At 42.7% G+C, this 25881-nt stretch overlaps 1 protein-coding gene across 2 annotated transcripts in view; it reads left to right on the top strand.

Moving 5' to 3' along the window:
- LOC120110418 (uncharacterized) overlaps positions 1 to 25881 on the top strand; it is a 66229-nt gene that overhangs the window by 20771 nt on the left and 19577 nt on the right. Inside the window, exons 2-3 of one of the 2 annotated variants that reach the window (XM_088711189.2) lie at positions 20523 to 20597; positions 23142 to 24382. The gene's annotated coding sequence lies outside the window, so the exon portion shown is untranslated. The remainder of the gene's footprint in view (positions 1 to 20522; positions 20598 to 23141; positions 24383 to 25881) is intronic. The other variant, XM_088711185.2, reaches the window with a different exon arrangement.

Here is a 25881-nt window from a genome sequence, read left to right as displayed (position 1 = left end):
TTTCTGGCTTTGTCTTTCTACTGGTAATACACCCGTAGGTTAGCGGAATTCCAGCTCCTTGGAATTTCTCGACCATCTAGGGCCTCCAACTGGTAGGAGCCAGGTCGGTTTACCCAGCGAACCCTATACGGGCCTTCCCAATTTGGCGCCAACTTTCCACCTTCCGCGGGTTGAGATGCTTTGGCTCGCCTTAGCACCAGATCTCCGATTCTGAAAAGTTTTGGTCGGACCTTGGAGTTATAATATCGGGCCACCCTCCGCTGATACATCGCCATCCGAACCTGCGCCATTTCCCTCGCTTCTTCCAAGAGGTCCAGGTTTCCTCGGAGTTGCTCCGAATTGGTCTCGGGTCGGTGCGTAGCCACCCGGGGCGAGGGGAGTCCGAGCTCCACGGGGACAACCGCTTCCGTGCTAGAGTTGGGCAACGGGCCGTGCCGGGCCGGCCCGGCCCAGGCCCCCCGGGCCCAAATTCTAAGCGGGTCGTGCCTGGCACGGCCCACTTATGAAGCGGGCCGTGCCTGGCACGGCCCGTGAGGCACGGAAGGCCAGCCCGGCCCGGCCCCCGGCCCCTCTATTGGTGGGCCGGGCCGGGCACGGCACGGCACGGGCCGTGCCAGGCACGGCCCGCAACGAGCGCAAACGGGCCGTGCCAGGCACGGCCCGCAACGTCTCCAGACGGGCCGTGCCTGGCACGGCCCGTAACGGCTCCAGACGGGCCGTGCCTGGCACGGCCCGTCTGGAGAGGGGGAGGGAAAATAGCCGTTTCCAACGGCTATTTTCGGGAAAAAGTCGATTTTACCCCTCCCAACAGTCCAATAACGGCTGAATGGAGGGGTATTTTGGGAAAAAAAATTTTTGGGCTTCTATAAATAGCCCATTCCTCCCTCATTCTCACCACACCAAATCTCTCATTCTCTCCTTCTCTACTGCTATTATTTCTCTCCTCTAAAGTGCTCTTCTAGCAATTTAATTTTTAGTTTGTTCAAGTGCTACACAAGAGGAGGTTCCTGTTGAGAAGAGAAGGTCGCTTCTGTTGAGAGCACAAGAGGAAGCTCGGAATCTCGGCTCTGCCTCTGCCCTCCGACCCTCTACTCAATTCCTCCTTGCGGTTAGTTTTTATTTTTTGAATTAATCATAGATATGTCATCTTTTGAGGAAAGTCAGTTTGGCATTCCTGTTTCTGAGGGAGAAGAAACTAATCCCCAACCCCCTGTTCCTAGTTCCTCTAGAACTGGTGAACCGAGTGAAGGTCAAACCTCTTCTCGTAAAAGGACTAGTACTGTATGGAATGAATTTGATAGAGTTATGGTTGAGGGAGTCTGGAAAGCTAAATGTAAAAAATGTGCCAAACTTTATAGTTGTAGTAGTAGTGGGGGAACAGGGCATTTAAAAAGACATCAAGAGAGTCATAGGATGCATGATTCTCATGCTCAAACTCAAAGTAGCCTTAATATACAAGGGGGATTACTTGTAGGTAATTTTGCATATAATCATGAAAATCAAAGAAAAGCACTTGTAAAATGGATAGTTAAGGATGAATTACATTTTAGTTTATGTGAATCTTTTAATTTTGAAGAATATGTTCAATTAAACCTACAACCTGCTTACAAAAGAACTAGTAGGCGTACATTTAGAAGAGTAGCTATGACCAATTTTTTAGCAATGAAACAAAATTTAATTGAAACACTTTCTACTTTAAATGTAAAAATTTCATTAACTTCTGATATTTGGTCAGCATCTGTAGGTAGTAATTGTTTTATTGCCATTACTGCTCATTATATTGATAATGATTGGCAATTAAATAAACGTATTCTTGCTTTTCGTGCTTTTGATTTTCCACATTCTGGGCAACAAATTTCAAATATAATTTATCAAACTGCATGTTCATATAATATTAATGATAAAATTATGTCTATTACTTTTGATAATGCATCTAATAATAATTCTGCTGTTGTATTATTAAAAGACTCATTGCATCCCATATTAGATGGAAATTTACTGCATATTAGATGTGCATGTCATATCTTAAATCTTTCTGTTCAAGCTGGCATGGGCATGATTCAAGATGTGATTTCAAAAATTAGAAATGCAGTTTCTTTTATTCATGCTTCTAGATCAAGACTTCAAGAATTTAAGGAATTATGCATAAATCATGGTAAACGTTTTAAAAAATTTAAACTTGATGTAATTACTCGTTGGAACTCCACATATAGCATGATACATGATGCATACCCATATAAAAATTTATTAAGTGCATATATTAATGATCGTGGATTAGGATTTACATTGACTGAAACTGATTGGAATAAAGGAAAAATTTTGGAAGATTTTTTGCTTAGTTTTTATAATGCTACCAATGTTCTTTCTGGTATTTATTACCCTACTTCATGTTCATTTTTACAACAAGCATATATAATTAGTCAAAAATTTGCAGAACATAGATATGATGATGTTTTAATGCCTATTATTCACCTAATGGAATCTAAATGGAATGAGTATTGGGACAGGATATGTCCTATGCATAACTTAGCTGCTGTATTTGATCCTAGAGTTAAATTAAATGGCGTGCTAATTTTACTTGATGCATACGCTGAAAATATGAATCAAGATGCTGAATCTGCTAAAGATGAGGTAAGACAACTTCTTTATGATATTTATGCTATATATGATGAAAAAATTCGTGGATCTAGAACACAAATACAAACCTCTATTCCTCCTTCTAGTAGTTCTCGTTCGTCATCTATTTTTTCATTCATTGCACAGAGAAGACACACACATGCTTCAAGTTCCTCTTCATCTTCTTCATCTTTAAGTAGTGAACTAGAATTTTATTTACGAAATGATCTTCAGTCTGCATATGATGAAAATCAAATAGAGAATCTAGATGTATTATCTTGGTGGAAGAGTGTTAGAAATCAATATCATGTTATGTCTGCAATTGCACGCGATATTTTAGCTGTGCCGATGTCCACGGTAGCATCGGAATCCGCTTTTAGTGCAGGTCGGCGTGTTCTTGACGAAAAGAGAAGTAGGATGACGGGCGAAACGGTGGAGATGCTTCTCTGCTTCAAGGATTGGCTGGATGCTGAGGCAAGACTTCAAGATAAAGGTGGACATAATACAACATCCTCTGATGATGATACAAACACTACTGAAGACTGAAGACTGAAGACTGAAGACTGAAGACTGAAGATTGAAGACTGAAGACTGAAGACTGAAGAGTGAATACTGATTCACTGAATCACTGATGATTAGTAAGATTTCTTAATTTTTTATAATTGTACATTTTTATTGTATTCTGGAGGTCAGACCAAGGTCCAAACCTCGGCCCTTTCTTAGTTTCTTATTGTATTCTAGAATCTAGAGGTCAGACTAAGGTCCAAACCTCCCTTCATGTACCATTTTGATTTAAATTAATAAACTGGTAGGGGTCTATGCCAAACCCCCCACCATTAAGGTGGCTTTATATTCATAAATCAAGATTTCTTAGTGTTCAATATTTATTAATTTATTAAAAAAATTTTATCGGGCCGAGCCGGGCCCAGGCCCGGACCGTGCCAGGCTCGCGTGCCAGCCCGGCCCAGGCCCTTATGGGCCGTGCCGTGCTGGCCTGCGGGCCGTGCCGTGCTTGGCCCGCGGGCCTAGACCGGGCCGTGCCGGCCCAGGCCCGAAGCGGGCCGTGCCTGGCACGGCCCGCTGGCCAGGAACCTCTAGCCCAGCACGGCCCTATCAAAGGGGCCGTGCCAGGCACGGCCCGGCACTGTAGCTGGCGGGCCGTGCCAGGCACGGCCCGCTTCATGCCGTGCCGGGCCGTGGGCGGCCCGGCCCAGTGCCCATCTCTATTCCGTGCCATAGGTTAGGCTGAAAGGCGTCTCCCCGGTAGGGGTCCGATGCGTGGTCCGATACGCCCAAAGGACGTTCTCGAGTTCTTCGACCCAAGCTTGCCCCGTCCGACCGATTCGCGCCTTAATTCCTTGGAGGATTGTCCGGTTTGTCACCTCGGCCTCACCGTTGGTTTGGGGATGCGACACAGATGTGAACCGATGCTCGATCCCGAACTCCTCGCAGAAGTCACGGAAATGCTTGTTGTCGAACTGTCGACCATTATCCGAGATGAGGACCCGGGGTACCCCAAATCGGACAATGATGTTTTTCTTCACGAACTTCCGGACTTGCGCCTCCGTGATAGTGGCCAGCGGCTCTGCCTCCACCCACTTGGTGAAGTAGTCGATTGCAACAATCAAGAATTTCCGCTGGGCTGAAGCGACGGGGAATGGTCCGAGGATATCCATTCCCCACTGTGCGAAGGGCCAGGGTGCGGTGATTGGTGCCAAGGGGACAGAAGGGACTCTCTGGACGTTGGCGTGGCGCTGGCAGGCGTCGCATTTCCGTACATAATCCTTTGAGTCCTCCAACAAGGTAGGCCAATAATAGCCTTGCCTCATGATCTTGTGCGCCAAGGACCTAGCCCCCGAGTGGGATCCGCAGACGCCCTCGTGGACTTCGCCGAGGACGTAGGCCGCCTCCGAGGGGCGGAGGCACCTTAAGAGGGGGGCGGTAAACGAGGTCCGATACAGCCTCCCTTCATAGAGTACGTAGTGGGCGGACTTCTTGACAAGTCGCCGAGCTTGATCTTCGTCTTCAGGGAGGATCCCTTCGGCGAGGTAGGCGACGAGCGGGTCCATCCAAGACGGCTCCGGATCAATCGCCATCACCGCTCCAGCCTCGCCGATGCTCGGGGCATCCAGGGTCTCCAGGTAGATTGCCCTCGACAAGTTGTGCGCCTCTGCGCCCACCAAGCGGGACAACCTGTCGGCCCGGGCATTTTCGCTTCTGGGGACCTGCTGGATGTCGACACTGCCGAGGTCGGAAATGAGTGCCTGCACCTTCCGGACGTAGTTCTGCATGGTCGGGCTCCGGGCCTCGAACTCCCCACGGACCTACCCGACCACCAGCTGGGAGTCAGTGAAGACCTTCAAACGCCGGATGCCGAGCTCTCCGGTGAGTTTGAGTCCCGTGACTAGGGCCTCGTATTCCGCCTCGTTGTTGGTAACTGGAAATCCAAACCTCAAGGCATACTCGGCTATCACTCCATCAGGACTGGTAAGGACCAGCCCGGCCCCTCCACCCTCAGGGTTCGACGACCCATCGATGTGAAGCGTCCAGGTCGGGAGGTCGAGGCTGGGCGTTTCCGGCGGTCTAGGTTCCGCCTCCTGCACCGTGCACTCAGCGAGGAAGTCCGCGAGCACCTGGGCCTTGATGACGGGTCGAGGCTGGTAGCGGATGTCGAACTCACCGAGTTCTACTGCCCACTTCACCAGCCGTCCCGCATTCTCGGGGTTGCTGAGGATCTGTCGTAACGGTTGATCAGTTAAGAGGGTGACAGAATGGGCCTGGAAATAGGGGCGGAGCCTCCTGGTCGCGGTCAGCAGCGCGAAGGCGATCTTTTCAGCCTTCGTATACCGCGTCTCGGCGTCCCGTAGGACCCGGCTGATGTAGTACACAGGCTTCTGGAGCTTTGCCTCTTCCCGAACCAGCACCGCACTGACCGCGGTTGGGGAGACCGCCAGATAGAGGTAGAGCATCTCCCCTTCCTGCGGCTTGGATAGCAGGGGAGGAGACGCCAGGTATTCCTTGAGCTGGTCGAACGCTGCTTGACATTCGGCCGTCCAGAGGAAGTCTTTAGGGCGTTTTAACACCTTGAAGAATGGTTGGCAGCGTTCGGCCGATTTTGCCACAAATCGTCCGAGCGCGGCGACCCTTCCAGCGAGCTCCTGAACTTCCTTTACTTTGGTCGGAGGGGACATACCTTGGATGGCCTTGATTTTGTCCGGGTTGGCTTCGATACCCCGCTGGTTGACAATGAAACCAAGGAACCTCTCGGCCGAAGCGCCAAAGGCGCACTTCGCTGGGTTCAGCTTCATGCGAAACTTCCGTAAGATGGTGAAAGTCTCCTCCAGATCCGTGATGTGCTGGTCTGCCTGGCGGCTCTTCACCAGCATATCGTCCACGTACACCTCCATGTTCCGGCCGATTTGCTCTTTGAAGATTTTGTTGACGAGGCGCTGGTAAGTGGCGCCAGCATTCTTCAGACCGAAGGGCATTACCTTGTAGCAGTACAGCCCCCGGTCCGTTATAAAGGCAGTTTTCTCCTCGTCCTGTGGGGCCATCATTATCTGGTTGTAACCGGAGAAGGCGTCCATGAAAGACAGCAGCTGATATCCGGAAGTCGCATCGACCAGTTGGTCTATCCGCGGAAGCGGGAAGCTATCCTTAGAGCACGCCTTGTTCAGGTCGGTATAGTCGACGCACATCCTCCACTTCCCGCTCGCCTTCCGGACAAGTACAACATTTGCCAGCCACTCGGGGTAACTCACCTCCCTTATGAATCCTGCCTCCAAGAGTTTGTCTACCTCCTGGTCGACCACTCGGATCCGATCCGGGGCACAGTGTCTCTTCTTCTGCTTCACTGGCCGGTGGGTCGGGTCGACGTTGAGGGCGTGAGAAATGACCTCCGGGCCGATCCCAGGTACATCGGCCGCCGACTAGGCAAATACATCGGCATTGGCTCGGAGGAATTCCACCAACCGGGCCCGAGCTCCCGGGTCGAGATTGGCGCCGACCCGGACCACCCGGTCCCGGCGGCCTTCCTCGAGGGGAACTTCGACCACACCCTCGGCCGGCTCCTCCTGCCGCAAGGCCACCTCGTCTCTGGCATCAAGGGACTCGACGCTTAGGGCTTCTGCGGGCTTCTTCCCTTTGAGGGTCGCTAGGAAACATTGCCGTGCGGTCGGTTGGTCGCCTCGGACCTCCCCGATCCCGACCGCCGTGGGGAACCGCATGAGCAAGTGGTACGTAGAGACCACCGCGCGAAGGGCGTTCAGTCCGGGTCGTCCGAGGATAGCGTTGTAGGCTGAGGGAACACGGACGACCAAGAACCCGAGTCGCACCGTGGCTTCTGCGGGTGCGACGCCCGCAGTCACAGGCAGCTCAACGACACCTTCCACCGGGACAGCGTCACCGGTGAATCCTATGAGGGGGGTGGATATTTTGTGCAACAATTGTCTGGACAAGCCCATCTTTTGGAAGGCCTCGTAAAACAAGATATCAGCTGAGCTTCCACTATCCACAAGAACACGCCTTACATCATAGTTTGCCATAGTGAGGGAGATCACCATGGCGTCATCGTGGGGGGTCTGAACCCCCTTTACATCCTCATCACAAAAGGTGATTACATTGCCGACCCTCTGCCTCTTTGCGACGGCCGCCCCTGACGCTTCCGTCGAGCCCCCTGCGTTCCTCACGGGCCGGGGGCAGCCCCCAGTGATAGTGTGGATCACGCCCGCAACGGGTCGATTCTGCTCCCGAGGCTCCGGAGGAGCCGGGTCGGCCGGACGCGGGTCTGCGGGGGGACGTCGGTCGCTCACATATCGACCGAGACGCCCCCGACGGATGAGAGCCTCGATCTCGTCCCGAAGCTGGAAGCAGTCCTCTGTGTCGTGGCCGTGGTCTCGGTGGTACTCACAGTACGCCCGGGAGGGCCTCTTCCCAGGTATCCTCCGCATCTGTCTCGGGGCCGGGAGGTCCTCCCGCCCCTTGATCTCCATAAGGATCTGGGCCCGGGGAGTCAGGAGAGGGGTGTACCGGTTGAAACGTCGGGGCGGAGAACGAGGGCGCGGGGCGCCGTGGTTCTTCGCCGGCGACGGGCTTCTGCGCCGACGCTGGGGCGTCGGGCTCCTCCTCTGGCGTGCCTCTTTCCGCCTTTTCTTCCCAAGCTTTGGAGGGATCTCGACGGCCTCCTTGCTCCGGTGGGCGGCCGCCTCCTCGGCGTCCGCATACTGGTTCGCCCGGGACAACAGCTCTGAGAAGCTCCGTGGCAGGCGTTTGTCCAGGGAGAAGGTGAGTCTGCCCTTCCGGAAGCCACGCTTCAGGGCTGAAAGAGCTACCTCCTGACTCAGGTTCCGGACCTCCAGCGTAGCCCTGTTGAAGCGGGTAAGATAATCCCGCAGGCTTTCTCCCTCGTTTTGCCGGACATCAAAGAGGGAGTCGGAGACCAGTCGCCGCCGGCTACTGACGGCGAAATGAGTGATGAAGAGGCGGGTGAACTGGTCGAAGGACCGGATTGAGTCAGCCTCCAGCCCGGCGAACCACGCCCTCGCCGGGCCACGGAGGGTTGCCGGGAAAGCCTTGCAGAGAAGGGGATCTGATGCTCCGTGGAGGAGCATGAGGGTCCTGAAACTCTCGACGTGATCCCGCGGGTCCGCCGTCCCGTCATAGGGCTCGATCGCCGGCATTTTGAACCCCGGCGGATTCGGGGTCCGCAGGATCCTCGAGGCAAGCGCCGGCTGGGAGGAGATCTCTAAGTCGGCGAAGGGATCTTTGGAATGGCCCTTCAGGACCTGGAGTTGTCGGTGGAGATCGTCCACCCGCCGGTCCAGGGAGCGCGACCGGTGGGTGGGAGACAAGGAGCGGCGAGAGGGGGACCGACTAGAGCGCGGGTTCCTCGAGGACTGGGGGGTCTGGGAACGCGCCCGGGCCCGCCTCTCGTACCCCGCGCAGCTCCGGTGGGAAGGTCCCGGCAGAATGGAGCGTGCTCGAGAATCCTCCTCGCGCCGGCGCTCCTCCCCATGGGAGAGGAAGGAGCGCGGGTTGAGGAGGACAGGCGAACGCTCAGGCAGCGGCGGCTCCTGAGCCCGCTGCGGCGCCCGGGACATTGCACCCTGCAGATTCTGCACCGCCTCCGCGAGGGTGCGAACCTGCTGGGTTAGCTGGTCGAACTGGGCGGCTTCGACCGTCTGAATGGGCGGTGGGGCGGTGGAGTGTTGCTGAGAGTGTGTTGGAGATGCAGTGGCCTCCCGGCCAGAGGCGCGAGAGGCCCCGCGACCGGGAGCATTGGAAGCTCCACGACCACCTCGCCGTGCCATTACGATCGCTCTGAGATCCGGTGCCCTTCCTCTAGCGCCAACTGTTGCTGGGGGTCCAAACCGAGAACGATTGGCACAGCGGTGTGAACGGGGTTCCCTTTGAATTGCTTTGGTTGCTCTCCGCCCTCCGCCGAAAAACCTGCAAGCAAGCCTCGCACCACCTCCAGGGTAGTGGGGGCCCTCCGACGATCAAGTCAGGGGAGATCGAAGGAGAAGGAGAAGGAGAGGTAGCAGGTAAGATGATACTCTGGAAAATCTTTCTTACCCTCCCCTTCCCCCCCAGCCGCATATATATCAGGCTGGGGGGTTTTTCTGGGGATTGGTCATCGTGTGGCACGATGGGGTTACCACTGACATGGTCGTTACAGGGCGTCGTGGGGCAGCGCCGGGTACGGCCATGGCAGAGCGTAGTGGAGCTCCGCTTTGTACGGCTGTTACAGGGGATCGTGGGGCAGCGCCGGATACGGCCGTTGTAGGGAGTAGTGGAGCAGGGGGCCGCAGCGTGCCTCAGGGGAACAGTCTGTTGTTGTCAAGAGATTGCCGACTTGGGGTCGGATTGCTGGATCAAGGGGCACCCGACTCGGAGTCGGGCTGCGGAGCCGAAGATATCCGACCCGAGGTCGGATTGCTGGATCAAGGGGCACCCGACTCGGGGTCGGGCTGCGGAGCCGAAGATATCCGACCCGAGGTCGGATTGCTGGATCAAGGGGCAGCCGACCCGGGGTCGGGCTGCGGAGCCGAAGATATCCGGCCCAGGGTCGGATTGCTGGACCAAGGGGCAGCCGACTCGGGGTCGGGCTGCGGAGCCGAAGATATCCGACCCGAGGTCGGATTGCTGGATTAAGGGGCAGCCGTAGTCTTCCTGGGCGCGCGTGCCGGTCACATGGGGCATGGTGGCTAAGTTCCCCCGTAACAGTAGCATTAAATTTTATTTTCCTATAACTATTGCTTTTCAAATTTGCCTATATATCATGGATTTATACCTGTTTAAGATTCTCGTTTTCAATTATGATGCTGTTTTGCTTAGTTTAGAAGTCATTGCTCAGCATATAGTTGATTCTATAATTCCTTGTTTATCAGCATTTTCCCGTATATTTTTTATATGTAAGCTTTTAGTTTTTTTTCTTCTTACATTTTGTTTTTGATTGAGTTTTGTAGAGCCCATAATTTTGTTTTTTTTAAAAAAATTAGGTTTCTGGCTTCACTATAGAATTAATATTCTTTGATGATTATAGTTTACATTTTTGAGAAAAAAAATTATATGGTTGCTTTTCAGCTATAACTTTCTTTTCTTTACTTTTAATCTTTAATATTTTCTACTTTTTCTTATTTGAAATTTGTGGAATTTGTTTTTTTTGTTAGATTTTTAGCTTTTCTTGTTTATATATTTTAGAATATACTACTTTTCACCAGTATTTGTTAAATGTTTGTCAACTTTAACTTTTGTAATAAAAAAGTATTCTTTGATTTTTTATTTTTTTTAATTTAGGTTTTTGTCTTCATTATAGAATTAATATTCTTTGATGACTATAGTTTACACTTTTTAGAAAAAAATTATATAGTTGCTTTTCAGCTATAACTTTCTTTTCTTTACTTTTTTAATCTTTAATATTTTCTACTTTTTCTTATTTGAAATTTGTGGAATTTGTTTTTTTTGTTAGATATTTAGCTTTTCTTGTTTATATATTTTAGAATTTACTACTTTTCACTAGTATTTGTTAAATGTTTGTGAACTTTAAATTTTGTAGTAAAAAAGTATTCGTATTTTTAACATATTCAACTTCTCTTTCTTAATATTAGTTACATATTTTTAATTTTACTATTTCCTTTTGTTTCCTTCATAAAAACTAGAATGTGAATTTTATGATTTTTAATATTTTTTAATCTTTTCTGAGTCTTATTTATTATTTGAATTCTCAAATTTTTCACAGCTCCGAGTGTCTATTTTCTTTTGTTATTAGTATTTGTATTTGCAGATATATTCTCTAATTAGTTTGCCTTGCTGGGATTATTTATTTTATTTTAGTCTATATTTTTTAGAATAATATATAGATATCAGAGGGAGTCTGTAATTTATTTTGTTTGTTTTGATCCATGTTAGAACTTATCAAGGTGAACAATTGACAATCTTGATAAATGATCATTCTAAGGTTTATAGAGTTTATAACTTTATATCTATTTTAATTTTAAATTTCTGTATTTTGTACAAACTTTCATTTTTTTTGTTTGATTATAGTCTAATTATTTCTGATCTTCTCTATTTGATATTTTTTTCTTTCACCTTCTCTTGATTAGTAATTCTTTTTCATATATTTGATTTTTTTTTGATGTGTTCCTCTCTTACTCATTTTTTATTGTTGCAATGTTGTGTAATTTGGATTTCTTTCATATGTTTTTATTCTTTACTTTTTATCTGCTTCTATTTAATTTTAACATGTATACTATAATATATAAAATATCAACATGGGTTGCTTACCCAAGTAATTAAAGTCATGGAATCTCCTTCAAGACAAATTTATGTGGCACTGAGAACCATAATAACAAATACTAGACCTTCCCAAGTGCTGCCCAAGGTGACAAGCCAAGAGGGGGGGGGTGAATTGGTTTCTCTAAATTTTTTACTATCTTAATTGAGTCAATTGATAAGTGAGTGAAGTTAAAGCAATACACAATGCAAACACACAAGAAGTATAGTGGTTCGGTGCTCTCCTAAGCACCTACATCCACTCCCCAAGCGACCCCTTGGGAATTCACTATAATCCCGCAGATTACAGTTGGATTGTTTTCCGGGCTCACAATCTAAAAACCTTTACACTTTGGTTTTTCGGGATCACCAAGAACCTATGTTGGTTTTACGGGCTCATCAACGAACCTTCACAATTGGTTTTACGGATTCACCAACAAACCTACACCATTGGTTTTACGGGCTCACCAACAAATCTTCACCGTTGGTTTTACGGGCTCACCAACAAACCTTCACCGTTGGTTTTACGGATTCACCAACAAACCTTTACAAGGTGATTAAAAAAAAGAAGAAAGTTGAAACTCCTAGATGAGCAAATATAACAAATATAAGCTACAAAGAAGAGTTTAGAATATAATTATCGCTTGATGAGACTTCTCTCTTCTTAGCCAAGATTGCTTCACTCTTTAAGGATTGATGGAGCTCTTAATGTTCCTCAGAATCTGCTCTACCACTTTCTTTTGACTCTTTGAGTGAAGCACTTGGATGAAGAAAATTAGGGCTCTTGTTTTTTTTGTGTGAGCTTTGATATTTTGCAAAAGGATGTTTTCTCTAATGAATAGTGTCACTTTAAATAGTTTTCTTCATCCATTGGACACCCCCCATTGGTTAGATTTCAAAAACTAGCCGTTACTTACTGTTGGAAGGACAAAAAGTACTTCTGCAGAACTAGCCGTTATGCTTCTGCCCGTGCTGGGGTCGACCCAAACTTTTCTGGGGTCAACTCAAACCACTGTTCATCAGACTTGGGATCGACTCAACTTTCACTGGGGTTGACCCAACTTTCACTGGGGTTGACTCCTGCTGCATTGGGGTCGGCCCTCTCAGGAAATACAGAACCTTATATTTCAGCCGTTTTTTACTGGTGGGGTCGACTCAATACTTTTTGGGGTCGACTCAAGGTACAGTGGGTTCGACTCAAGTTCCATTGGGGTCGACCCTCTCAGAGTTTTCAGAGAGACAACATTGAACGACACTGCCTTGAGGTCGACTCATGTTCAGTTGGGGTCGACTCAATCTTGGGTCGACCCAAGGAAGGTTGGGGTCGGCCCTCTCAGTAAATTTCAGAGACTTGTTTTCTTAAGGCTTCAAGATGGGGTCGACTCAAGTAAGCTTGGGATCGACTCAACTACTGTTCATCCGTGCCATTTTTGCAGAAGTGTGCCTGATGGTTCCAAGATGTGCCGGGGTCGACTCCACCAATCTTGGGGTCGACTCATTCCACATTTTGCTGCAACTTAAGGTTAGATTCATCCATATAATCAATGAAATATACTTCAAGCAATTTTGAATGTATGCCATGGTAGCGCTACATACTCTTAACAATGAAAATTACTATTGTCCCCTTAAGAGTACGTTTCACTTGAAACTTTGCCGAATTAGAATTTAGAATTCACTATCTCTTTTCTATCGCAAATTTTATCTCATTGTTAATCATTGAAATACATCTTGATCTCATTCTTCTAATGTACCGAGAGTGACGAACTCAGTAATGATATATCATGTTAACTTGTAGTATTTAATTAGATATTCCCTCAATGGTTATGTTAATCATCAAAATACCACTATCATCCTCAATCTTCCCCTTTTTGATGATTACAAAATATTGAGTATGAGTAAATTGATACTTATCTTCAAATTAGTTTTAGAAGAGCTCAAGTTGCTGAATTTCAGCTTTTCAAATTTGAGAGTGAAGTCTCCCTCTTTTTCATCCAAATATTGCCAATTTGAACTTTTGATTTTCTCGCCCTTTCTTTTATATTTGGTTAAAGATGAAACTTCAAAAATTTGGGATAAAGCAAGAGTTTCGGTTATGTATCGAGGTATGAGAGGTATGTGCCAAATTCTAAAATTTGATTAAATGTTTAGACTTTAACATCTTCATTGTTACATATCGCTCTCCCTTAAGTGTATATTATCTCCTATTATAATTTTCAAACTTGTTTGTCAACTTATTGCAACTTCTTTCTTTCCTTACTTCTCCCCCTTTTTGTTATCAGCAAACAGGTGTATGGCAATAGATAAGTAGAGACAGTAAATAATAAACAGTCAAGTTTCATTGATCAAAATGGAACATTGTAGTACATTAATGCCAAAAATACAATGTTCTTCAATCAAAGTGCAAAGTACATCAACAAGGCAAAATACATATGATAGCTAGATAAATCCTAGGCACTAATCATAATGCTACCATCAGCCTAGGGGGTATCTAAGGGCTGTGATCTAGTCCTCATCCTCCTAGTATAAGTGGCGAGAGGAGGTCGAGCCTGATGGAACTGAGTCTGGCGTGGACCTCGCTGAGCTGGATGACTCTGTGCCGAAACCTCCGACTCAGCTGCTCGGGGCACAGATGGACCATGAGCCTCTCTCTCTCTCCGTAATGCTCCTACCTGCTCTCTGAGATCGCTAATCTCAGCAGTCATAATGTCCATCCTGTCCGTCAATCCGTCAGAGAGGGTCCTCACCTGAGCTGACACAAGCTCAGTCATCCTACTCGAAAACTCCTCTGTGCACTCCGTGGGTACGGATGATGATGGGCCAGCCTCTGAAGGTGCCATAGGATGATCCTCAGGTACCTCAGCCTCAGGGATGGGGTCTCCAACCTCTGGTACATCACCCTCTGGTGCAGGTATCCCTGCTCCTCCACGCACCCACTGCCCGTTCACCTTTTCATAACCCATGCGAACTAGGGATCGTGCAGTGTAAGTGTCGGTAAATAATAGATGCCTGGAGATCTCTCCCTCCACTGATATGTCATGCTGTCGGAAGACCAGGGTGAGTATCATACCATAGGGCAGGGAGACTCTCAGTTAATGTCCATACATTACTTCTTTTGAATTGATTTAATTCTTCTGACATAGCGTTTATCCAATTTATGTCTTTTTCAGCTTCTTCATAAGTCTTAGGTTCTAATTGTGAAACAAAAGCAAGATAGTCATTTAAATTTCTAAGAGAGGATCGAGTTCTTACCCCTTGAGATGGATCACCAACGACTAAGTCTTTAGGATGTCCATGTGCATACCTCCATTCCTTTAGCAAGTCTTGAGATTGTGGTGGCACGTGATCATTTTTCTTTTCTTGATTTGGCACGTCATCAAGATTCAATTTTTTAAAGTCAATAATTCCTGTATCATCATCAAGAATATTCTCTCCTAGGAGACTCACTATCAGACTCATCAAAAATGATATTAATTGACTCTTCAACTACAAGAGTTCTTTTGTTGAATATTCTGTATGCCCTGCTAGATGTAGAGTATCCTAAGAAGATACCTTCATCTGACTTGGTATCAAATTTACTTAGATCCTCCTTGCCATTGTTTAAAATGAAACATCTACATCCAAATACTCTAAGATATTTAGCAGTTAGTTTCTTATTCTTCCAAAGTTCATAAGGAGTTTGCTTGGTTATAGGTCGTATTAAGACCCGATTTAGAATATGGCAAGCAGTACTTATAGCTTCAACCCAAAAGTATTTTGGAAGATTTGACTCGCACAACATTGTGCGTGCCATTTCTGCCAAGGTCCTATTTTTCCTTTCAACAACCCCATTTTGTTGAGGCGTTCTAGGTGCTGAAAATTGATGTGAGATACCATTTTTCATTACAAAATTCTTCAAAGTGTTGATTTTCAAATTCAGTTCCATGATCACTTCGAATTGCTATTAAGGTGAGCTTTTTTTCAGTTATGATATTTTTATAATATTTCAAGAATGCTGAAAATACTTCATTGTTATGTGCAAGAAATGAAACCCATGTATATCTTAAAAAATCATCTACTATAACTAGTCCATACTTCTTCCCTCCTAAACTCGCGGCTCTAGTAAGTCCAAATAGATCCATGTGTATGAGTTCAAAAGGCCTAGTGGTTGATACTATATTCTTTGATTTGAAGAATGATTTTGTTTGCTTTCCTAATGAGCATGGACCACAGATCTTGTCCTTTTCAAAGATCAATTTTGGCACATCCTTTATCAAATCCTTCTTGACTAGTTTTGATATTAAGTCCATTACTAGCATGTCCTAGTTTTCGATGCTAAAGCCAACTTGTTTCATTTTTCCTTTCTTCATTAGTAATTAAACATAATCCATTTTTCTTGCCTAACTCATGAAGATCTACCATGTAAATATTTCTCAGCCTTTGTCCTATAAGTACAATGCTATTATCTATAGGATTTGTGATTATGCATACTGAAGCTTCAAATGTGACTTTAAGACCTTTATCACAAAATTGACTTATGCTAAGTAGGTTATGTTTCAGACCATTAACTAATCAAACATTTTCTATAAAGGTGGATGGAGTAATGTAAATTTTACCCTTTCCAATGATAAATCCTTTTCCATTGTCTCCATGGGTTATCACTCCACCCTTCTTAGATTCCAAGGTGACAAATTGTTCTACGTCACCTGTCATGTATCTTGAACAGTCGCTATCTAGATACCATCGTTTGTCCATCTTATTAGCTGCAAGACACCCCTGCAATCAAGATCAAGAATATGCTTTAGGTACCCAAACTATGTTGGGTCCTTTAGGGTTAGTACTTGATGTTCCTTTTGGAATCCAAATTTTCTTGGATTTTAGCTTATAATTATTACTTAATTTGTTGTAACTAGACTTTCTATAATTACATTCATATGCTTTATGTCCTAATTTATTGCAGCAATGACAAATTATATTTTCATTTTTGGCTTTCACAAATATGTTCTTTAAGTATTTTTGTTTCCTATTTGTTTTATATCCTAAACCAGCTTTATCATACACAGTTTTTTGACTATCAAGAATTATATTTAATTTAGTTGAGCTAAGTGTAAACTTGTCCACTAAGGATTTGTATTTTTCAGCATCTTCTTTTAACTTGACATTTTCAGCAATTTGACTTTTGGTTTCATTGGTGAATCTCCTACTTAATGTTTCATAGTCATTAGATAGTTTTAGCTTTTCTTTGATAAGAGATTGATTTTCATCTTTTAGAACTTTATTTTTGTTGATTAATTTCTTGTGTTCTTCCATGAGTTCTAAAAATGCATCATGTAACTCTTCTACTGTAAAATCACATTCAAGTTCAGAATCTACCTCATCGTCATTGGCCATGTAGCAGATTTGGGCCGTCTCTTGTTGATCTTTCTCTTCCGAACTTGACTCCTCACTTTCACTCCATTCAGCCATGAAATTCCTCTTCTTAAGTTTTCTTGCCATCCATTTCAATTCCGGACAATCTATCTTGAAATGTTCGGGCTTGTTACACTCATAGCAAATTGGTGTTTTCTTTTTCTTTTCTTTGTCCTTACCCTTTTCCTTGCTTGAGCTACCTTTGAGGAAAGGCTTCCTTTTATGAAATTTCTTCTTTCCTCTCATGAACTTTCTGAATTTTCTTGCAAGCATAGCCATTCCTTCTTCATCATATTCCTCCTCATTATCAGATTCTTCTGATTCAGTTTCCTGTTTTGGAGTAATAGACTTCAAGGCAATGGTTTTTCTTTTCTTGACCTCATCTTCTGAATTTTGCCTCATGGTCAACTCATGGGTCATAAGTGATCCTAGAAGTTCTTCCAATTGCAGTGTATTGAGGTCCTTTGCTTCTTGAATTGCTGTTACCTTGGCCTCCCAAACTCTTGGTAGAGACCTGAGAATTTTTCGCACTAGTTCAGAGTTAGTATAAGACTTTTCTAAGCTCTTTAGCCCATTTATGATTTCCGTGAATCGAGTAAACATTTCAGTTATGGATTCAATGGATTCCATTTTAAACAACTCATACTTATGTACTAATATATTTATTTTTGACTCCTTGACCTGATTAGTTCCTTCATGTGTGACCTCCAGTTTATCCTAAATTTCTTTCGCGGAGATGCATGTAGATATTCTATTGAATTCACTTACATCTAATGAACAATAAAGTACATTAATTGCTTTAGCATTTAGTTGTGCTAGTCTTCTATCACTCTTATTCTAATCCATTTCTGGTTTGGGAATGATTGTGCCCTCTATACTAATTGTGGGTGTGTGTGGTCCTCTAGTTATGATATTCCACAATTCATAATCTAGAGCTTGAATGAATATCCTATATGCTTAAATATCGAAACTACCATATATGCTTGTAAAGGCCCGTTACTTGTCGAGTGAAGGTTAGCTTCATTTGGACAATAAAAAGTTTTTTTTTCTTGATAAATTATGTAAATTAAACCAGTTCAGTGTAAAAACATCCATGGGAGTCGATAAACAAAATATTTAACAATGGGTCAGAAGACATGACATCAATGCGATTAGTTGGGATCCTCTTGAATCACGAAACATGTCCAATTCAATCACTAGCGGTCCAGCAGTGGGTGATCAGATAAGGCATGACATTTACCGTCATGATGGCAATTTTGAACTTGACTCCTTTAATTTAAACATGAAAAGGAGAGGTTCCAAACCCTAGTGCGATATACCTACTGGCATATTATGAGGATATCTATATGAGCTTCCTTTTCATTGTTCTAATCTCATTAAACTATTTAGTTTTTAACTCAATCTCCAAGAAAAGCCTCACCAGGTAAACTCTTATCGGGTGACAAAATCTTCCAGCATCCAAACAACCTCAGTTTTCAATTCTACCACTGTAGCAATTACTGAAAACGTATATAGCGCATAAGTTATGCTGGTGAAAATTTTATGACTGCAAGCGTGACATAGTAAAATCCTTGATTCATGCATGTCTTGTGATGACTAACCGATGCATCTAGAAGTGGATAGCTTTACTTGCGTCCACGTGTATAGTATGCATTCTTCCTCTTGCCTTCTAGTTGAAACGACCCTGTCATGCTTCTGTCCAATTGATGCCACCCAGCAGATGCGGCCACCACGGTAATGCTCTCGTTGGAACCATAGTTGTCATTGAAGAGAATGGAAATAATTTAATCAGTCAACCCAGTCAATTCACACCTGAGCTTGCTTATGATTCCTCTCTCAGTCTCTCTTGCAGGTTGTGGAATGATTTCGAGAGCTTGAATAAATAACAATAGGAGGATGGCAATGATGAGGAAAACAGAGAGAGCACTGCAGAGGAGAGGGGAAAAAAAAGGAGCACCATCTCTTTCTTTTTTTCTTTCATAGGATATGGGATAAATCCAGCAGCAGTATCACTAGAAATGCAATTGAAAATGAGAAACAAGATAATGGTAACCATACCTTTGGAGATTGGTTCTCACCTGCTTCAACAGGATTGTTGGACAATGAGAGAAGCTCTACAATCTTGTGAAATCACACATGTTTATAGAGAGGCATAAGGTGCTGCAGATTAAATGGTGACATGTATGGCTAATCATATGGGACCTACATTATGAACGACATTGTCAGATATTCCTTCTGAATTTTTCAATATTTTATTTACTGATTTCTATGGAAGTTTTTACTCTAGATTGGTTTAATAAATTTACTTGGTCAATATCTATATTTTGGACATTATGGTATGCCTTGAAAGTTGTTAGTATGCATTAAGGTTGACAGTGGGGCTTCTATCGAAGTTCAACTTTGGAATACAGAGTTAGGAATGTTTATCTGAACTGCTGGTGGTCTTTACTAAGTCACTATTCCGGTGGTACTCATTGTCGTAGGGAAAAAAGTCCTAGTAATTCAACCGTTACCCAGAAAAAAAAAAGTTCTCTCTTATGTTTCACTCTCAAGCACCAGCTAACTCTACAAGGACTCTGCCAATAGAGTAGTTACCTCATAATTTAAAGCCCGTAAAGATTCTTTTAGTGGAAAGGCTTTAAATGATTCGAACCATGGGACAGACATGCTTGAGCATGTAGGAGCTTTCCACAGAGAGAGAGTTTGCTTAAGAAGAAAATCTTGAGAATGAAGTGGCGACAAAGAGATCAGTTTCCAGATTCATTTCATTTTTCTGGGGTTGCAATTAAAATAGGGTTATGCTGGGGATATGTTTGTTTTTGTAATGCGTTTAATGATTCTTATGATTGTGCTTCTTTTGTTTGCCCTCTTATTCTTCCTTTCTTTTACTTTTAATTCTGAAATGGGTACTTAGAACAGGTTGGCCCCGGGATCCTTGCACTTGAGCTTAGTTTTTGTATGTAGGGGCACTATTGTACTACTTTGGTTCTTTTTGACTAGCTTCTTGAGTTCTGTAATCAAAGTTACAGGTTGGTATTTTGGCTGTTGAGCGCAAGTTATACTTCAAGAGGAATAAAACTATCTGTTGAGTGCAACTTATACTTCAAGAGAAATAAAACTATCTTGGCGTCACCTGGATATGAGGAACAAAAGGTAGTGCTACTTATTTTCCAAGACATAATAAAATTTAGCATTAGAATGACATTAAATTCAAGAAGTACTTTCTGAGGTCTTGGAAATCATCACTCGTTTCCATTGTGGATATGCACACACATGTAGGCGAAATTGTTGCTGTGTAGAACACAAATGACGTTGTTGTGTGGGTTCATCTGGAGTATTGGCATGGGACACATATGGTGTCTTGGGAGGTATGTAATGTGCATTAGAGTTGTTTTCTTGCATGTCCATAGTTCTAGCAGACTTATACTAGATTGTGATGTCATATGTATCATTCCCATCATAGCTAGGTTGCCCTAGTCAAAAAAATTGGCCTTGCATATTGCTATTAAGCTGGAATTGTAGTGACTTGGTTCAAAAAAGTTGCCCTTGGAAGAAGAAGGTTTCACTTTATCGCTATATCGCTATAACTGATGGTATGTTCTTTACCAAAACAAAAAGATGATGCTTTATATGCAACTTCTAGATATGGTTCTTACAATATGAAAGATGATGCCTTTACTGTGGATGAGATCTACATTTTGTAGCTGATCTTGGCCATTTAGAGATAAGTTTGTACTTCATGTTTGCAGATAAAGCAACTCAGTGAGCCGGCAGAGTTTAAAATTTTTGAGTGGAATAATGGAGGGCTTCTCATCAGAATTGAGGTGTGATTTTTTTTATTATTATATCCCAAATTACGGGAGTGCTTTAGTGCAGTTTCATGTTTTGCTTATTTGGTACTCGGTCTGCGAGCGTGCCTTCCTGAAGCTGAGTTGATGAACAGAATTAATAGTTTCACCAGTTTGAAAGATAATGTAAATCTTTTACCAGGATTTTTTTCCCCCCAAAGATTAGCTATTTGCTTGCATCCTTTATTGCATGGTCTTGCATGTCTAATTTTTATGTTTTTTTCCCTATTGACTTGTTATTATTGTTGATATGTAAAGCTTGATTTGTGAATGGCAGATATATTTATTGAATATTTTTTTGGTTCATACTTATTTATACAGGGCGGTTGCCGGATATATATGTGTATTAGCAAGATTGGTGAAGCAACTAATGACCTAATAATTAGGGAGAAAGGGGCTTGGGTTCGTGCATATATATACATATATATGGCCACCCTTCTATGTTTGTAATGTTCTACAAGCTAAACCTGCCATTTTAGTTGACTACAAAATTTTGTAGCTGCTGCCTCAAAATTCAGTTATTCTTCCAACACATAAGGATATGTATGCCTTGAAACATAAATAAGTGAAGTTAGACTTTTTGCGGGTCATATAAGTGGAAACCTGAAGATTCTTATAAGTAAAGGTCATGAATCATGCGTCTTTAATCATTTATAGTAATGAAGAGGTATGTATTTATATAAGGCTTTAAATCTCGGTGTGTGTTTTGATTTTGATCCTTTACATAGAGTTTTGATTTCGATAATTTCACTCAAGATTCACAGTTTCGGTCAAAAAAAGTCAAGAAAATTTTGAGTTATTACTATTTCTTTGTATTGTGAGTTGTTGAGGTTTATAATTTGTGATTTTGGGTAGTGTCAAGTTGGAACTGAATTCCTTTGAAGCTTAATGCGTTAGATATATTATACTTTTCTCTAATTTTTGTAGTTTCCTTACACTTGTCTCTATTTTCTATAATTTTTATATTTGTTCTACTTTATTTGATTAAACTTTTTTTTAAGCATAGTTCATTTTAATAACTCATCTAAGAAAGAAAACCAATCGAAGATATTTCATTACATTGTTTTAGAAAAGATAAAAACTCATATTCTATTTTGATACATCGTTTATTCTAAAAGAAGAGATAAAAACTTATTTAAATAATAATAAGAAGAAAATGCTTCACTGCACCACTCCATTCCCCCCTCAAGTCCCTGCTGTGTGGTGATTGGTAGGATGACCAGCATGGGGCATGCGATGTGCGGCGTGCCTATCACCCATTTGAACCCATGTGACTGCACCAATCCCCAACTGCCACAGGGAACTGGTGCTCTCAGTTGGGAATAGAGTAGTGCTAGGAAGCAGCACCCTAAAAAGAAAGCATGGGAACATGTAACACTTTCTAATTAGTAAGATACATGTCGAATTTTGTATCTTGCCCATTAATATAACAAAATTTATGCAAAAAATTAAAAAAAAAAATCAGACAATTAGATCCTTGGATAAATGTGATGTTCAAAAATATGGGAAAAATTCTAGAAAACATTAGAATGCATTGAACATATATGCTTGTTAAATCAAAAAAGGATTGAAAAATATCATTTTTGGTGAGATTCAGCTCAAATTGCCGAAATTGGCTGTTACTAGCTGAAACCAAAAATTTTAGTCAATTTAGGACTGGTCTCAGCCAAAACTTCAAAAACTTGACATATATACATGCATACATATAGGTGCACATGTGCTTGCGTGGGGTTCATGCATCTGTTTGTTATTGTATACAGATGTACACTTCCATGTCTTTATATCTGGATTTTGATGTTGGATTCTCTTATTCATATCTCCATGTGGCACCCAATTAATTCATTTGTGGTCTCTTCCAGTATTGTCTGACAACCTAGTGGTTGTGCCAGTTTAAATTGTCTATTGTTGAAGATCACATATGTTTCAAAATAGTCGCATACAGGTTCTTCATAATGAATCCATGATGGAAATGTAAATGAACTGAAGAGAGGCAGAGGGTTGGTGTTCAATTTTGCTCCCCGAACAACATCTACCCAATCATGAAGAACTCATTCTTGTATGTTACATCAACAATCGTTAGTTGCTTCACCTTATATAATTTCTTGGTTGTCTCTCAACCTTCCCTTATGCAAGCGGCAGTGGAAGGATGGTGTTGCTTATCTTCATTTCCTCATGTAATCAATCATAGGCTCCTGGCAGAAACCAAACCTAGTCCATATGAAGTTCATTGCCTGCTGTTGAATTACATAATTATTGCATATAGTCGCTATATTCCATCTGTCAAATGAAGGTCATACAGGCTGTCCAATCTGTAGCAGTGCTTCTTGGTTAAACGCTCATCTTCAGAACTATTAGGAAATCACAGATAGAATTGGCATTAAAGCTTGTTTTTGGATTTGCCTGTATTTTTCAGATATGAATTTTTTTAAGATTTATATTACTTTTTGCTGCAATTTTTTAGCTTCAGTTTTATCCTTTTCCTTCCTCATTACATATTCTGTCTAATTTGTTCTTCTGCAGGACATTTTATGCTTAAAGAAGGAAACTCTTTTAGGAGGTACTGTTTGCAAAATTTTTACATATTGAGCACAAGATAGGATAGGTGGGAACCTTCCTATTGCACAAGCCAGGTAAAATGTTTGGAACCTTCCCATTGCATTTATATCAGGGTTTGCGAAACCGAGTCGGTTTGGTAATCCTATTCGGTTCCGGCCGGAATCGCTATTGGATCGGCCGAAACCACTATTGGACCGGCCAAAACCGGTCCTTTACCGACCAGAATCGGTCTATTCAGTGCCGACTTGGTACGAACCAACCGGTTCGCATCGAGTCAACCCGATTTCGAACCAGGTTAGGTATGGCATTATTGTCACTGCCACCTGATGCGCTGGGAAGGCTCGAGAAAGCCTTTCCAACGCAATTTGAAAGCGGCTCCGCCGCTTTTCTATTCCAAAAAAATTACAAACACCGATTTAGGTTATCAGAAGGAAGATCCAAGGCTATCAGAAGTACACTAAAAAGAGAAAACAAAAGCACCTGCAGTCCCAATGGAGAGTGTGGAGGAGTTAGTACACTTAGATTTAGAGATCAGGAGCAGCAACGATGATAGTTTTGGTAGACATAGATCTGCTGATCAGAAAAAAAGTGGAGGACAAAAGACCACTGTTTATAAGACAGTCGCAGGATGGTCTTCGATTTACCCGTGAGTTCCAGTTTATGCATGCTACATAGGATAGGGACCATGGTGCACGATTTGGTAGAGCTCGTGAGAATACATTGTATATAGGAGATGGGCTCCTCGAGGTCATTCAGGAGGACACGATACAGCTGTTGATAACCTCGCACATGAAGTAGGATCCATAAACGTATTAGGTTCTTAGTCATATACTAGATTCTATTATCCGTAGCCACAACCAGCCTATAACCCATATAGATACAGATATAGATATGGTGCGTCTGAGGCATCTTCCAGTAGCTACTATCCTATGCAACCTGGAGCATCTTATGGGTTGGATTTTGCTACTGGTATTTTTGGATGGGCCCCTCCATAGCCATATTATCAACAAGAGTATACCTCTCAGAGCCAGAGCTTCAGTAAGAGGTCCGAGAGTGCTTATAACCCGGCGTGTGTTCCTTATGGAATGAACGTACAAGACTACAATGCTGCTTGGTTAGAGGAGTGGACCGATGTGCCTCCTGACTATGCTGATGATTCAGATATCTACAAGAAGTATCGTCACTCAACCCGATTTTAGATATCGGTATGTATGTTGGATTTTAAATATATGTAATTGATTGTATTATTTTTAAATTTTCACATCACTACTTGATTTGAGGATATTTTATGCTGTTTATTTTATGATTTGTATCATTTTAAAGCAATAAAATACATCATCTAGGTTAAATCAGATCATAGAAATATCAAAAAATATCAAAAAAAAATCAAGAAAACATCAAAAAAACGTCATATTAGATTTAAATTCATTGAAAAATTAAAAAAAGAGTGATTACCAAACTAGTTCGGCAGATCTTGATTTATACCCTCTATATATATTGATTGCATAGCTTTTGAAGTAAACTTGATGCTATGTTTACCATCATAAATAAATTATCTTCTTGCATATTATTCTAGATAGATTTTGCGGAAGCTTTCTTGCTCTTGTTATTCCTTTTTTTTTCGGATGATGATGATTAACATGACAATACCTTGCATTGCATATGAAATACTTTAAATAAGCTGTAGGATTATAGTATGTAATGCTTGCTTCCAGAGTTGCAAAGACTCAGAATTTGTTCTTTTCTATTCCTAGCTGCATAGAGTAAAGCTTTTTAGTAATGTGTTACTGCCATAAGCAACTCTCATTCTTTGAAGGAAAAAGCCAGTGATTCTAGCAAAGTTAGCCTTAACAGTTGTGGCCCTTTATTTTCAGTGGGAAGCTACCAAGTATTGTAGGGAAAGATTTGCAAGATAACTACATTTTGCTTATCTCTGAATAGGGGATTTGTTGGTTTGCATACTCATAACATCTATTTGTGTTATGGTTTGAAAACTTGGTTTTGGCTTTTGCTTCGGCCAAGTTTGTGGAGTTTCAGATTTGGCACATTAGATGGTTTTGGAAGTTTTGCTTCAAGTTTCGGAGTTTCAGTCAAAAAATCAAGAAAAAAACTAAAGATTCAAAACAATGTAAAAAAATATAAGTCAAAAAAGTTTTTTTTTTTTTTTTGTACATAAGTTAAAAAAGTTATTAGACAACATTTTTAGTATTTTGAGCTAATACTGGCTCTTTATTTGCATAGTTTCAACAGTGTTAGGCTGAGATAGGTATTGTAACGAGTGAAAGTATATTGCTAGTTTTTCCTTCCCAACATCAGGGTCATATGTCCTATTATTCAGATAAGCATTCCGATGGGACGGCTTTTCCCAACTTTTCCATCACATGCCATAGCACGTTAAATCACCTCCAGCACTGCCCATGCTTCTTGACATGTGTCGCAGCCAGTGATTCATAAAATGCGTAGGGTAGGCTTTAAAGATTAACATATGTCCAAATCATTTGTATGTTTATAGGCTTCTTTAACCAGACAACAATTTGAAAAATACATTTGATCAGAATTTATATGGATGTGTCTGCACATAAAATGCTTCGTTAAGCTTAGACAACATCTACAGCTACAAGAAAAGTTTTAAGGGATCTGATTATGATCCTGATTTTCTGTACTTCATATAATTAACTTTGAACTGGAGTTCGATCCTCTATTG

This window comes from Phoenix dactylifera, chromosome 1 (assembly GCF_051530095.1).
Source record: "Phoenix dactylifera cultivar Ajwa chromosome 1, Ajwa_hap1_PhDact_Kaust_v1.1, whole genome shotgun sequence".
Lineage (NCBI taxonomy): Eukaryota > Viridiplantae > Streptophyta > Magnoliopsida > Arecales > Arecaceae > Phoenix > Phoenix dactylifera.
This window is presented reverse-complemented; position numbering and strand designations above follow the sequence as displayed.